Raw genomic sequence first — 15,488 nt, 5'->3', positions numbered from 1 at the left:
CTGGTTCTCCTTCTGAAAGACGCACTCTTTCCTTGGATAAGGTCATGCTGGGATCTGATTGACGCCATGTTCTTCAGCTCCTTTCATTCAAGTTATACTTTCCAAGTGGGTTATTTCTAATTTTTTAGAGACAGGAAGAAGCTCTAGGTGGCCAGCAAGGAAACTAAGGCTCTAAAAAGTTAAGGAACTCACTTATCCAAGGTTGCCCAGTCGAGATTGTGTGAACTGAATCTCGAGCCAGGTGTCAAGCCGATTGAAAGGGGGCAAAGTCAGAAAATACAAAGCATGGAAGGTTAAGGGGCTAAATCTGGTGCCTCGCCACACCCACCTCTGAGGTTAGAAACTTGAAAGTGGAGATCCTGACTTCTGCTCCTGGAGACCTTCCCACAGGACCCGGTCCCCAGTGTGCTCACGCAGGCACATCATACGCTGACCGCCAAGCTCTGCACTCCATTTCAAACAGACCCAAGTGTACACAGAGCCGTCGCTCACGAGACCACTTGCCTTCTCCCATCAAGCCGCCTTTCCATCTACCTGGGGTCTACCTCACAGAGCACCTTTCCTTAATGGCCCGCTGGCCTCTCTTCCTCCCCCACATGCCTCTGGACCCCTCTGGACCCCCGGGATGCCACCCCTTCCTGGAGCTGCGCTCCAGTGTCCTTGGGGTAGGGATGCCCATTACTTCTGGCCCCAACCCCAGAGACAGAAGTAGGTTCTACCCATACATCCCGGACCAGGGCACCTTTCTCTGACCACGGCCATGGTCTTCATCTTGAGTCAGGGGTCTCTGTGCTAACAAAGCCTCTGGGCCTTCCCCCCATGTAACCAAAGATCCCCTCCCTGCCAGGGCTGCAAAAGGAAGGAGAAAGGGGTTAGAAGAAAACTCCATCCGGCCACACATTGAACAGATGCATGTCCAGACATGCTGCAATGAACAGAATCCTGAAAGAAATCTGGACACGGGGGTTCTCATCCCAGCTCTGCCACCAATTTGACAGGTAGCCTTGAAACTATCAGTTTAACCTCTCTTTGCCTCAGAAATCAGCCAGCTCAAACCTTCTTACTTTTGTTTCCCCATCTTCTGTGGTTTCCACCCCCACCAGCCCAGGATTCTCTGTGCCTGAGCCTTTTAAAGTACGATTCAAAAGTGGTATCAAAGAAATAATAAGTTTAGTAAAACATATGCAAAGTACCATATTCCAATGAGATGGAAGTCCTCATAAGATTAATGTAACTATATTGCCAAATGATTCTGGATGATCCTGGAAGAATGGCTTGGAAGAATGGATGATGACCTTGACCGTGAAACACCTGAGGTGGAAAGGAAGAGGAAGTGATGCCCTAGTTTAAGCTTTTCTGTAGATCATTATAAATTATTTTATGTTTTGAGTCTTATGGGAGGAAAAATATCTACCTGTAGAATGATCAAAGGAGTTGTCATTGTCACATGTACGTTATGAACAAGAAGAATATTTATACAGTGAGATAACACAACCCTGTGTATTGAAGCTTGTTATACTCAAAGCAACACATTCAGAAGGTTGAGATTGTGCTGACAACTCAACTTTTAATTCTGTTTCCGTTGAGGCTTCTTTCTTCTCTGACTTCTTTCCTTTTCCTTATCTCAGGAGTTTATGAAATGGGTCTGTAGACATTCAGATGCATATAGATACACTTCAGAGGCTCTTCAATCCCCCAAATTGAAGAGCATACGTGCTCTTATATCCTAGCTTTCATCTGATTTTCAGAAGGACCCTTAACCCAAAAATGGCCTCTGATGATGCTCTTTGTTGATACGCAGGGGAGAAATTTTTCTAAGGGAGACCTTTATGTGAACAAGCAGCTTGGCAGAAAGAATCCTGATTCTGGCCACAGAGATCTGGTTGCAATCAACTTGCCAGAACACCTCTACTCTGGGACGAATAACCTAGATATGGCAACTCCCAGCTGCCTCACCTCTGTAAAATATAAGTAATAGCATTTGCCCACTTCGTGGAATTAATGTGAGGATGACATTGTTTAATACCTGTAAACTCTAGGGCATGGTTAGTGCTCCCTGCGTAGTGGATTTTTACGAACCACCTTGGCCTCAAGGGAAACCAGAGCTGCCTCCCTGGAGTGGCTCCAAGGGACCTGGCACATCCCTGGGGACCGCCCACCGGCCAGAGAACTAAAAGTCAAGCCCAAGGCAGCCAACACAACCCATCTGAACTCCATGTCTCATTGCCTTCAGAAGTGACATTTCTGTTCTACAGATAAGTTCCTACAGACTTGCAGACATGGAGAACAGACTTGTGGTTGCCAAGGGGGAGGGGGAAGGAATGGGATGGACGGGGCATTTTCTGGGTGGTAGGTGCAAACTCTTCCATGTAGAATGGATACGCATGAGGTCCTACTGTGCAACACAGGGAACTCTATCCAATCCCTTGTGACAGAAGGTGCTGGAGGATAATGGGAGAAGAATGTATATACCTGTATGACTGGGTCACTTTGCTGTGCAGCAGAAACTAGCATAGCATTGTAACTCGACTATACTTTAAAACAAAAGAAAATGAAGAAGAAGAAGAAATTTTTCAAGATTAAAACAAACAAAAGAAGGGACATTTCTCCTTCAGGGTGTCTCCTCTGAGCACTGGGCTGGCCGAGACTCTCCACAAGGCAAAGGGCGACCTGCAGGTCCCATCGCCTCCCCCTGCAGACATTACAAGACTATTTCTCCTTCCACCTTTGGTAACAAAGCCACTTCCTTGTCCTCAAGGCACCTACGGATCCCACTTCTACTTCCTCCTTGACTTTCATTTCTCATACCTTGTCTTGAGCCACATCCTCTGCGCTAGAAACAGCTCCCACTTCCTGCTCGCCCAGCACCCTCTGAGCACTTCCTCCACCGCCAGCCCCTTTATCAGGAGCTCCAACGCCCACATCTCCAGGGCACGTTTCCATCCTACTGCGCAGTCCCCGCTGATCAGGAAAACGGCAAAGCTGGTACTTTCTATAAATGTGCTGTGTGCTGGACGCTGGGAGCCTGGTGTCCGGTTAGGGCCAGCCCAGACCTGCTAGTTCCCACTCTTAAGCAAAAGCCTGAGAAAACGTCTCTTGTGAATTCCCTACTGCTGTTTTTTCCCATTTTCCAGGGATAAGGACTGTGGGTCAGACTTCAAAGCCCAGCCCCACCACACCCACCAACCTGTGGTCCTGGGCCCTTCGCCTCCGTGAGCCTCCATCCAGCAGGCAGATAAGAGCCAGTCTCTGTTCGAATACAGTCACAAGGGAGGAATCAGATGGCTGCTGCAGCCAGACTGGCCAAGAGCTGCAGGGAGAGAAAGACAGCTCCTTTCTGGCTGAAGTGAGCAAGGAGGAAACATCAACACTGAACCCTTGCAACGCCTACCTAGGGGTTTAGAAGGGACTTACAGAGTGGGGGACGGTCACTTCATCATCATACCAACAGTCGCCACCACTTGTGGAGACATGAACTGGTGGCAGGTGCCAAGGGGGCCTTGTTCCTTCTTCTTGCCATGTGGAGGTCCTTGTCCCCATTTTGCTGAAGTCAGTGTCTTGCCCTCCCGCTTCTGGCAGAGCCCGGGTTTTCTGGTGCCACCGAGACTGCCACATCCTCTCTTCCCAATTAGTCACTTGAGTCTCTTGGCTCTAGAAAGAAAGAGGCCCCATATGGCCAGAGATAGCCTTAGACGTTATAATGAGAGGATGAATCAAGAGGCCCTTTGGTTTTTCCTTTCTCTTTCTTATAAGACAGTCCTTCCTAAGGACCTGGGACATGGCTGGACTTAGGCCTTGGAAAGAGGCATAAGCAGACAGGGACCCAGGGAAAGGAGACCAGACCCTGGCTGGCCCCAGCCTGTGCTTAGAGTCCGGAGTCTTGCCCATGGGAAAAAGAAGCCCATGTCAAGAAACCCAAACCTCACGAGGTCATGACAGCTCCGTGATGGTCTTGGTCACTCCTGCAGAGCAGCTGGGCACTCACGCAAGTCAAGGCAGAACTCCCAAGCCCAGTCAACTAGAGCGCCTGAGTTTCTAGACTCACACATCAATGGAGCATCCAAAATAACAACCAACGCGCAGTTCTTTTCGTGGTGGCTCTGCTGTAAAACATTTAGCAAAGTCAGAGTCCCGTGCTGCCAACATCCAGCTGGGCCCAAACGCTAGGGTCACCTGATTAGACTGATGGATCTGGTCCTTGGCAGAGCCCAGGGTGCCCAATGCCTGAGTTTCCAAATCTCTCCCCCCGCCCCCAGGTGTTACCAGGTGTGACAGGGCAGTCTGGCTCCTCTGGGGGTGGGGAGTGGGGAGCTGCCTCAAATTTAGCAAGGCAGCAGAGCATTGAGACCAGAGGTTGAGGAGGGCTGCAGAGGGCCCGTAGCAGATGCTGGTGAAGCAGCCCCCCAGTGCCTGCCCATTAGCCACAGCACAGCCCGCGATCCTTCATCAACCCCCGGAGGCTCCATGATGGGAAGTCAGGTGGTATGAAGTCCCTGCTCCCATAGTTATTTGCTCTCTGGCCTCAAAGAGGTTGTTTTTTCAATTATTTGGACCTTTGTTTCCTTGTCTGTGAAGTAGAGTTAACAACATCCCTTTACAAAGCTGTCTTAAGAGCTGATGGAGACGATGAGGGCAAAGCCTTCAGCACACAGTAGGTCCTCAACACAGGAGAGCTAACCTTATCATCCCTTGGCTGATTATCCGAAGCTGGAGTGATCTATTCCTAGACTTCTAACGGAAAACTCAAAACAGGATTCCCGGAGTTCCCATTGTGGCTCCATGGGTTAAGACCCTGATGTAGTCTCTTAGAGGATGCTGCAAGCTGCAGCATAGGTCACAGATGCAGCTCAGATCCATGTTGCAGTGGCTGTGGCATAGGCTGGTAGCAGCTGCAGCTCCAACTTGACACCTGGCCTGGGAACTTCCACATGCTGCACGAGCGGCCCTAAAAAAAAAAAGAAAGGAAGAAAATAAAGAAAAATAAAGATCAGGATTCCCCATAGGCGTCGGGAAATCCTACAGCCACCGAGTTGTACATTCGGGCCCAGTAGGGCAGATTTGGTAAAGATCGGCCCTGCCCCCGCGTGCTCACATACAAAATCAGCGTTAGGTCTGAGGGCCCCTAGAGGATACGAGGCTCCTGGTTCACAAATTAGGTGCATTTCTCAAAGGAAGTTAGACGGCATAGCTTTCCCTCTGCTTCCAGAATCAGGTGCCCCCAAATTACTATCTCCAAAGGCTTGAGCCTGATAGCCGCATTGGGTGCGAAGGAATTGTTAAAAGGCAGATTTTCCTGTGGCTTCTCACCCCCACCCCCTTCCCAGCAGGTCTCATCAAATGATTGATAGTCGCCATGGCAACGGCTGCAGCCCTGCTCACCTGAAATGTCTGCCCCCACCTGCCCAGCCAGGGGCAGTCCTGGCAGCGGAGTACTCAGCTCTTTCAGATCCCTGAACAAAGGTTATTTTGAAACGGCTTCCTGGGCTGGGAGGTGAGTACTTTGTTCCTGAAACCAGGTGCTGAGATGACAAATACTTCCCTTTAACCGTTGGAGGTTATCAAACACGGAATCGGAGCAGGGCTGGGGAGCATTTAAAAAAATCTGATGGGCTGAAAGGAGAAAGAAGCTTCACCAGCCCATCAACCTGTGACCACTTTCTGGAGAAATCTGAGCCAAAGAAGGGATACCAGTCTCCACAAGTAGCCTTTGTGGATGGCATTTGTATCACAGCATCACCCGAGAAGGTAGCCACTTGTTGCTGAGGCTTAAAAAAGGCTTTAATCAACTCGCACAGCACAGCCAGCATAGCGGCTCTGCCCCGCTAGCTGCTGGAACGAGGCTGCGGCCCCTTTCCATATTCACAACGGTTGTTTCAAGTATATCGAAGCTGGGGGAAAAAAAAAAAAAAACAGTGAGGAAGAGACAGACTCTATCTGGCTGCAAAGGGTTCAGGGTAGGGGGGAGGCGGAAATCAAGCCTTCCCAATCTACACAGTTCTCTGCCAGGCAAGTGACAATGACAGGGATTGAAATTAAAAGCAAAGGGACACAATGCTCTTTTCATCCAACGTCAAGGGCAAGTTCTCTTGGTTTGCGGCGATGTCTGCCAACCCCTCACCTAGGATAGAGGACACTTTGCGAGCCTCTCAGAAGGGCTCACAAAAATGGCTTTAGGAAGAGGACTAACTTTTGCAAGGTGAGAGGTCTGGCTTCTTTTTTTATCTCAAGGAGAAAAGGGAGCTACAGGAAGTAACTCTAGAAACACACCAAAGGACACCAACAAGAGAGTTAGTAACTCAACACCCTGGAATACATGGCCGCTTGCTTCATTCAACCAGGCTTGGTTAAACTATTACCTACGAGAGGCCAGTGAGAGTTACTGAGATGTAAAAATGCATAAATCTGGGTCTGTGCCCTTGAGGAACTCTCCGGGGAGAGACCTACAATAAACAAACAATTACACGACTGGGGACCAGCTCCACACAGCGGTTGGAGCCAGTCACAGGGAACCAGCTTGTCCATGCTGGAGTTCAAGGACAGGGGGATTTTGCTGTTGGGAGAAGGATGGAGACAGGATAAGAAAAGATAATACCGGAGGCATTCCCGCTGTGTCCGTGAGCATGAGTTAGATCCCTGGCCGCACTCAGTGGGCTAAGGATCCGGTGTTGCCACAAGCTGCAGCCTTTGGAGGTTCCCAGGCCAGGATGGAATCGGAGCTACAGCTGCCTGCCTATGCCACAGCCACAGCAGCTCGGATCCGGTGTTGTGTGGCTGTGGCATAGGCCTCAGGTGGACTTCTGATTCAACCCCTAGCCCGGGAACTTCTGTATGCTGCAGAATCAGCTCTAAAAGGGTATTGGAAGTCCAGAAATAAGAGTTCTAGCTTTTTTTGTTGTTTGTTTTTTGTTTTTTTTTTTCTTTTTAGGGCCACACCAACAGCACATGGCAGTTCCCAGGCTAGGGGTCAAACCAGAGCTGCAGCTGCCGGCCTACACCACAGCCATAGCAACTTAGGATCCAAGCCACATCTGCAACCTACACCACAGCTCATGGCAACGCCAGATCTTTAACCCACTGAGCGAGGCCAGGGATCAAACCTGCATCCTCATGGATATTAGTCGGGTTCATTACCACTGAGCCCCCAGGGGAACTCCCAGCCATCTCTGAAGGCACGATGCCTTCTTTCGTGCCATATTGGCATGCCTGCCTCCTGACACTGTAGAACAGCGCAAAGCTCCGTGAGAACATGTGGGAAACCATCCTGAGAATTCTGAGAAAGGTGCTGAAATCATAACATGTGAGAGCTATTCCGCATTGGTCAGACTTTTGTTCCTGACCCACGTCAGGCACCATCTTTGTTACTCATTACGGTCAACTGCCGTTTTTTCACGGGTACCCATTTCCTTAAAGATCTGCAAAGACATTTCTGTGTCTGAATCAATTGAGGTGTATGTACTGCACACTCCCTTGTGCCATATCCTTTTTAACATCTATGAATAAGTCTTTAAGATGCAACCAAACAAGAGTCCTATCAGAGGCATCCATCTCTGATTTCCTCTTTCGTTTCTATTGGCCTGGTACCCAGAAATATGATTTTCTTCTTCAAGAAAAGATGTAGCTCCTCATGCTTCTTTGTGTTTTCGTTTTCTGCGCCAAGAGATGAACTTGCAGTAGAAAGAAAGACAATGGCATTTGGCAAGAGGGGTAAATGTTACAGGTGGGGATTGGGCTTCTACCACCCCCAGAAAATGGACGTCCAAGCCGAAGTCTAAAATTTGACGTTTATGGTGTTTCCAACAGTGATGGGTTTGAGAATCAGTTGGCCAGCAGTTCTGAGAAAAAGTCAGGGATTCACAGGGTAGCGCAGGCTCAACCATATGACAGAACCTGCATCTTCTACACACACTTCCGTCGTGTCATCCACCTTCCCATGAAGCATCGCTGGAGCGCAGACCAGCCTCCCGAGGGGCTGTCTGACAGTGCACTGACTCAGTTCCTTCGCCCTCTCTTGTCTGAGTTGCATCTGGGCACTGTCTTCTTTTTTTTCTTTCAGGGGACAGAAGAAAAAGAATGCCAAGATTACTGGTGCATTAAATGATTGAGAAATGTGTGCCATTTACAGCCATTCCACTTCCTGCCCTATACCACAAAGAAGCTTTTGAATAAAGTTAGCCTTTGCTTCTCTTAATGCCACTATGCATCTGGCTCGTTTTGCCCACTTTTCGTTTTCAAAACTGGATATAATAATAAAACACTGTTTCCACTGCGTTAAACAACCATAGTTCAAGGCAGTCAGTGGAGAGAAAAAAAAAAAGCTAGTGGAAGCCCAGCGGAGGATGGAGAGGAGAGACAGAGTATGAAGATGGGCCAGTGGGAGCAGAGAGAGCAGGCGACAGGGACCACGCCTGGCAGCCATCAAGTTCCCATAGGAATTGGAACCCTAAGTGGTGGAGGAATGACGTGAGCAACTCCCCGGGCAAAGGCCACCCTCTTTGGCATTTGCCCTTGTTCCCCAAGCCTTGCAGTTGGCACGTGACTTTACCCAGCTTTGGCCAAAAAGAGAACCATGAAGAGCTTTGAGAGTCCTCCAGGATGGTTCCCAGAGCAGGAAGAACCCGTCCCTTATTTCAGCTCTTCTCTGGACAACCTATACTGTGGCTACAAACACCCAAGTTCTCCATGGGAACCACGGAATATCTTCTTTAAAAAATAACTGCAGCTACTTCTTAAATGCCTGAGCACTCCACGTTTCCTGTACATCTTCCCATTCAATCTTCTTGACATCTTGCAAGATAACTGTTGCTGTCTCTCTTAACGGAGAAGGAAACTGCAGCATAAAAAGGCGAAATGATTTGATCCGGGTCAGCTGCTGATAGAGCCATGGCCAAGGGGTGTGAATGAAAGTCCACGCTCTTAATGACCAGCCACATGACTCCAGGGCTTTCTGGTCCACCTCCCAAGTACCTGTGTTTGCAAAGACCCCTTTCCAACAGTGTGGTCATCTCTGTTCCTCAGTATTAAGTACCTACTTTTTCACAGGCACAAGACATGAAGAGATGAAGAGAATGGTGCCTGTCCAGGGAAACGGTGTTTTCTGTATGTGGCTACTAGCCCCTGTATCTGTTGATCACTTAAAATGTAGCCAGTGTGAACTGAGATGTGTAAAGCATGCCATACAAACCATATTTCAAAGACTCAGGATGAAAAAGAGGGAAAAATGTCTCCCTAATCATTTTTCGGTTCGTTACACGTTGAAATGATATTTATAATATATTGGGTTAGCTAAAATATAGGTTTTAATTTATGTTCATGTGTTTCTCTTTGCTTTTTTTAATTAAGGTGTAGTTGATTTACAATGGTGTGTCAATTTCTGCCGTACAGCAAAGGGCCCCAGTCCTATATATACATATATGTATACACATATGTATTCTTTTTCTCGTATTGTCTTCCATCATGTTCTGTCATAAGAAACTGCAGTTCCCTGTGCTGTATGGTAGGACCTCTTTACTTATCCATTCTAAATGTAATGGATCCAAACTCCCAGTGCCTCCCGTTCACCCCCTCTTTTTACTCTTTAAAATGTGTCTACAGGTTAAAGCTACATACGTGGCTCACATTATACCTCTGTTGGGCAGCACTATTCTTGACACACGTGCCTGGAGAGGGTGACAAGTGACATCCCCTACCGACACCCGACCAGACATGAAGAGGGAAGGTACCAAAACCTTAGACTCCAGAGGAACTCAGCCATTGCTTGAGCCACTCTTTGCCTAAACGGCCCATCCTAATCACAGTTCCCGGGGACTTCTTTGTATTCTTTCTCTTTGTGTGTCATTGAGTCTATTTTGGGTGGGGAAAAAAAGGGTTTAAACTAGTGGTTGTTGTTGAAGATCTACATGAATCATTCTTATTTCCAGATAAACTTCACAGTTGCAGTGACAATTTCTCTTTACCAATGTAACATGTATCATTTTTTTTCATCTCCCAATGTGTTAGAACTTGCAGAGAATAATTTATTACTCCAAAAGAAGTAGATATTTTGGTCACTCTCTGTCCTCAAAATCTTAAAACAAAATGTGTATAGTCTTTAAAATAAAACAACAAAAAAACATGAATTGGAGTTTCTGCTTTGGCTCAGTGGGTTAAGAATCCTACTGCTGTGGCTTGGGTTGCTGCAGAGGTGCACATTCAATTCACAACCCAGCTGGCATAGGTCACAAATACAGCTTGGATTCAATCCCTGGCCTGGGAACTTCCACATGCCACAGGTGTGGCCATAAAAAAAAAAAAATCAAAAACAAAAACAAGGAGACAAGGAGGCCAGGCACACAGTGCTCTGCTCCATGCAGTGACTCAGAGAACCTGATCCAGGCTGATGGCAGCCGCCCCATCCTGAACACAGGCTTCGGCATTGCCTGGGGCCACATCCCAGGTACCAAAGGAGAAAAGCCTGGCTGGCTTTCCTTGACAGCCTTTCCTAGAAGCTGCTTTTGGCCCCTTGAGATGTCGTTGTTGAATCATAGCAGTACCAGGGTCCTGGGACCTTGACTGAGGTCTAGAATTCTTTGGCACAACTTGAACCAGGCATGCGCATGTGTGTGTGTGTGTGTGTGTGTGTGTGTGTGTAAAAGGAACATGTGGGGGGGGGCGGGTTCCAAAGCACCAGGCGTGAAATGGCACCCTCATTCCTCTGGTTAAATTTAGTCACATGGCCATACCAGACTACAGGGAGGGTTAAGTGAGGGAGTCTAGCTGTGTGTCCAGAAAGAAAAGGAAATGAATGAAAATACAGATTTCAGAAAATACACCAAGCTCACAATTACTGAGAATTTCAAAACCATTGATGCAGAACATGAAACCAAGTGCAAGATCTTTCTGGGCCCAGGACTCTGTGCCCCTGCATAGATTGCATGCCATCAATCTGGGCCCTGGATGGAGCAGGTGACTTCATCTCTGATTCCTGATCCCTAATGGTACCCACGGCCTGTGGCACATGTGTTCCCATTAGCCCCTATTTTATGCTGCCTTTCCTAGTAGCTCCTTGAAATAGGGGATCACAGCCTGTACCCTAGAGCTCTATAGCCCTTTGCATGGCTCATGGCATCATTTTATCACATGGATTCTAAATGCTTAGAGTAAAAATTCCACAAAGAAAAAGACAGCACACAGACTTAAGGCTTCAACGTGGCTTTGAAAAATGCAACTGAAGTGAGTCTGACAAATCAGTTTACATGTGTGGCCTGCTCTCCTGGACAGCATCTCCTACCACCACAACTTAATGACGCTGTGAACAGTTGCATTTTTACGGGATGACAGTAGTAAAATGCACAAAATAACTCTCTGCTGAAATGGAGAATTCTTTGGCACCACCTGAACCCAGCTCGTTTGTGTGTTTTAAAACAATTTGCATTTGGCCTCGTGCATTGTTATTCTTGCCGGCATCACCCCCCGGTGCAAGTGTGGGATTCAGCTGCCATGACTCGCAGGCCCGTAGCCAGGGTGGCAAGAGAGCCACGCCCATCACAGCCGGCTCACCTCACAGCCACGGCAGAAGTTTCCAGAAAGGGTGAAAGCCACGTATACAAATGGCAGCTGCTGAACACTGAGAGTCCAGGAGGGAACCAGCAGCAAAGGGGTGGGGGGGGTGGGGTGAGCCACGCCAGGCTCTGAGCTCCCTGGGCTTGGGCTTCATCCATGCCTCATGTTGCCATGGCGAGGAGGAAGACGATGCAGAGGAGGAGGATGGCGAGGCCGCTGGCCTCCTCTCAAGGGTATCATTCCGGAGTTCCCGTCGTGGCTCAGTGGTTAACGAATCCGACTAGGAACCATGAGGTTGCAGGTTCGGTCCCTGCCCTTGCTCAGTGGGTTAACGATCCAGCGTTGCTGTGAGCTGTGGTGTAGGTTGCAGACGCGGCTCGGATCCCGAGTTGCTGTGGCTCTGGCGTAGGCTGGCGGCCACAGCTCCGATTCGACCCCTAGCCTGGGAACCTCCACATGCTGCGGGAGTGGCCCAAAGAAATAGCAAAAAGACAAAAAAAAAAAAAGGGTATCATTCCTCACTGAGGGGCATGAGGTTGTGTGTGCAACTGTTTACTGCCTTCCCACTCCGCTGAGTGTGCCTGGCGGGGGAGGCCGTGGTCCAGCCACGTGGCTGCGAGGAGAGCAGACACGGAGGATCCTCGGGGTTGACCAGCAGTCCTCCTCCTCCTCTGCTGTGATGGGAGGACAGTGGCAACAGTTCCGGCCGCGTGGAGAGGCCGAGGGCCCTTTCTGCTGCCCCTTTCTCTTTCCTTTTTGTGCCCCCCTGGCAGAGGTCCAGGAGGCTACAAAATGCTCTTCTAACATAGAAATTAATCCAAGCTTTTAAGATGTGAACAGTGAAAATTATCCTGGATCCATTTATCCGATGAGGAAATATACCCCAATATACACACAGGAACGGGCACACACAGCCCCCAGTTACAGGGCACTCTCTACACGTCAGGGACACCACTAAGTTCTTGTCGCAAGTCTCCCGTATATTCTCGCGGGTGGTAATGCTGTCCCATTTTACAGATGAGGAAAGTAAGGCTCCTGGAGGTGAGGAATCCCTGCCCAGGGTCCATGCACATAAGCTATGGAGCTGCGAGCCAGGGCAGGCTCGGCTGAATCCAGAGCCCATGCTCTCACCTGCTACCGTCCACTGTCCCAGGACACTGGAGGGATGACAGCTCTCCCCGGCTCGGGACTCGAGGCTCAGGTGCACACAAGACAAGAAAGAGTCTCTGACTCCTTGGGGAATGTCTGCAGCATCAGAGGTGGGGGAGGGACTCCAACGGGGGACCCGGCCTGGGAGGTCCCCATGAAGAAACCCTGGGGTAACGCATCCTGCATTCTCGGCAGTAGGAGGATCCAACTGAGCTTCTATTCCCTTTTGTTGCCTGAATTATTTTAAAGTATTTTTTTAGTGGGTTCAATCCCCGACCTGGGAACTTCCACCTGCCACAGATGCGGTTAAAACAAAGTATCTTTTAGGTCATATTTTCTCATTACAGAAAATTAGGGGGAAAGAGTGTGCTATGGAAAAGAAAAAGAAAATTTTTTGTCATTGTCTCATCACCCAGGTATCCAGGTATAGCCACTGGCCAGACCCTAGTGAATTCTTTCTAGTCTTTTTTTTTTTTTTTTTTTTTGCTTTTTAGGGCTGGGCCCACGGCATATGAACGTTCCCAGGCTAGGGGTCTAATCAGAGTTGCAGCCACTGGCCTACACCACAGCCACACCAGCTCCAAGTTGCTGCTGCAACGTACGAGACAGCTTGCGGCAATGCCGGATCCTTAACCCACTGAGCGAGGCCAGGGATCGAACTTGCAACCTCATGGTTCCTCGTTGGATTCATTTCCGCTGCGCCACGACAGGAATTCCTTTCTAGTCTTTTTTTATGATATACATGCATATGCGCACACACATGCAACATGTACATACATATATATGTATATACATACATATATAAAACACATGTATATCATACATACTTTTTTAACATGGCCAAGTTCACACTCCACCTACAATTTTACATGCAATTGTTTAAACCTAACATTACAGGCTGAACATTTTTTCTATATCATTAACTATTCTTCAATGTGATTTTAATGGGTTTAAAATATCCTACTATACATATGTAAGTATCAGAATTTATGTATTCCTCTACTCTGGGCAATAAGCTTGTTCATTTCTAATTCCCCCCATATCTCAGGGAGATACATTTTCAGATGAAATCCTGGAACCTAGATCTTTATGAACATATCGAAATAGTTCCTGAGAATAAACACCTAGGAGTGAAAACGCTGAGTAAAAGACTGCACATTTTTAAGAGTCTTGATCGATATTTTGCCAAATTGCTCTCCAGGAAGGCATTACCAAGTCATGCTATCTTTGTCGGTTGCTTTAATGAGCTGGGATTGGATTTTATATATGAAATGGGGAATTTTCAGCTGGCAGAGCTAAGGCCTAGCCTGCTTCGCTCTCCCCTGCAGCCTTGTGTCAGGACCCATTTGCACCCATGGATGCCCAGGAGGTAGGTGGTGTTGTGTCCGGAGGAGTTGAGTGGGGGAGGAGTCGGTATCCTTTAACCCTCCGTGCTGTGGGTAATATTATGAGACCCATTCCGCAGAAGAGACAGCCGAGACTCCGACAGGCCAGGTAGTCTGCTCACAGTCAGATATTTGGTAACTTGCTCAAACCAGGCGTTGCCTACCTCCAAATCCTATAAGCTTAAGCCCAAAGGGCACCAAGCATTTGCAACCACAGGAGTAAATGTTGCTGAGTACGTACTCTCATAGGCACTTTATATGCAGGATCTAGAACCCTGCAACCTCATCCTTTTAAGTGAGGAAACCAAAGTTAGGAGGGAAGCCAGGTCCAGCCCCAAAGCCTGGTCTCTGCCCTTTAGAGCAGCCCTCCTCCCTGTGTGCACAGAAAAAACACCTTGGGGTTGGAGGGTGGGGGTGGGCGTTTAAATGCTGACGTCCGAGGATTCTGGTCCCACTGGTCCAGGGGGACCCAGGGCTTTGGTGTTATTTCTGAAAACTATTCAGAAGATGCAAAGAGTCCTCTGGGCAGAGGGCGGATCACCTCTGCAGGTTTCTTTCCTTCCAAATCTGTCCTGAATGGTCACCTGAGTGACCTCTAAGTGGACCCAGCATCCTGCCTCTTGGGCTGCTAGGCAGTGGCGGAGCCATGAGCAGAAAACCAGGTTCAGCCTGAGGAGCTTCCCAGCAGGGCATCCAGGGGAGCAGGGAGGGTACAGAAGGGGGGGGGTCTGTGGCCAAGGTCAGGAGAGGATTCAGAGATTCGCAGGCGTTAAAGATGAGAAAGGGGGGGGTGGCCGAGACAGAAGAGGAGGAGGAAAGAAATCGGCCCCATGTGTTATCACTACGTCTCTTTACCGCCAAGGGGCTGAGGAAGCACCACTCACCAGAGACGCGGTGGTTTCCGCCTGCCCCCTGGGTCCTGCCCCACGCAGGAGGAAGGAGCATCTGCCCATCAGCCCAGAGGAGCTGTGGCCACCAGCCCGAAGCCACCTAGACGAGCTCGATCAGGCAAGGCGGATGGAGTTCGAAGTTCACTGCAGCCCTAAAATGCAGAATGAGGGCGGAAACGGGACCGTGAGCGATTTTTCATTCTGATTGGGAAATTCACCCAGAGAGGCTACGCGAGCCCAGATAATCAATCTCTTGCACCGTGTGTCAGCGATGCCTTCCCATCTCATTTCTCGGGGACCGAGCCGAGCTTCCGGGAGGCCCAGCAGGGGTCACAGGAAGCCCCCTCTCCACAGACTCGTTCCCACTGTCAGAAAGAGCAGGGTGACATCCCATCAGCTTCTCACGGTCCAAATCAGTCACCTACATCTCAATTCCCTTTTCTCATCAAAGACCGGCCGCGAAATGGCCTGGCCTCATCAGAATTCTGCAGTGAGGGCTGCTGAGACTACAGGAATTGAGAAATAG

At 48.9% G+C, this 15,488-nt stretch overlaps 1 long non-coding RNA gene across 2 annotated transcripts; it reads right to left on the bottom strand.

Annotated features, from left to right (window-relative positions):
• Positions 1–1,148: 1,148 nt before the first annotated feature.
• On the bottom strand, positions 1,149–4,828 carry LOC125126894 (uncharacterized). 2 transcript variants are annotated; one of them, XR_007134826.1, is made up of 3 exons: positions 3,415–4,828; positions 3,188–3,310; positions 1,149–1,311 (listed from the first exon to the last, which is right to left on the bottom strand). It is a non-coding gene; the product is annotated as an uncharacterized LOC125126894 (long non-coding RNA). The 2 variants fall into 2 exon arrangements; XR_007134825.1 differs by having other exon boundaries at positions 3,188–4,828.
• Between the last annotated feature and the right edge of the window lie 10,660 nt (positions 4,829–15,488).

This window comes from Phacochoerus africanus, chromosome 5 (assembly GCF_016906955.1).
Source record: "Phacochoerus africanus isolate WHEZ1 chromosome 5, ROS_Pafr_v1, whole genome shotgun sequence".
NCBI lineage: Eukaryota > Metazoa > Chordata > Mammalia > Artiodactyla > Suidae > Phacochoerus > Phacochoerus africanus.
The sequence above is the reverse complement of the archived record's forward strand: the minus strand, read 5'-3'. Positions and strand labels throughout refer to the sequence as shown.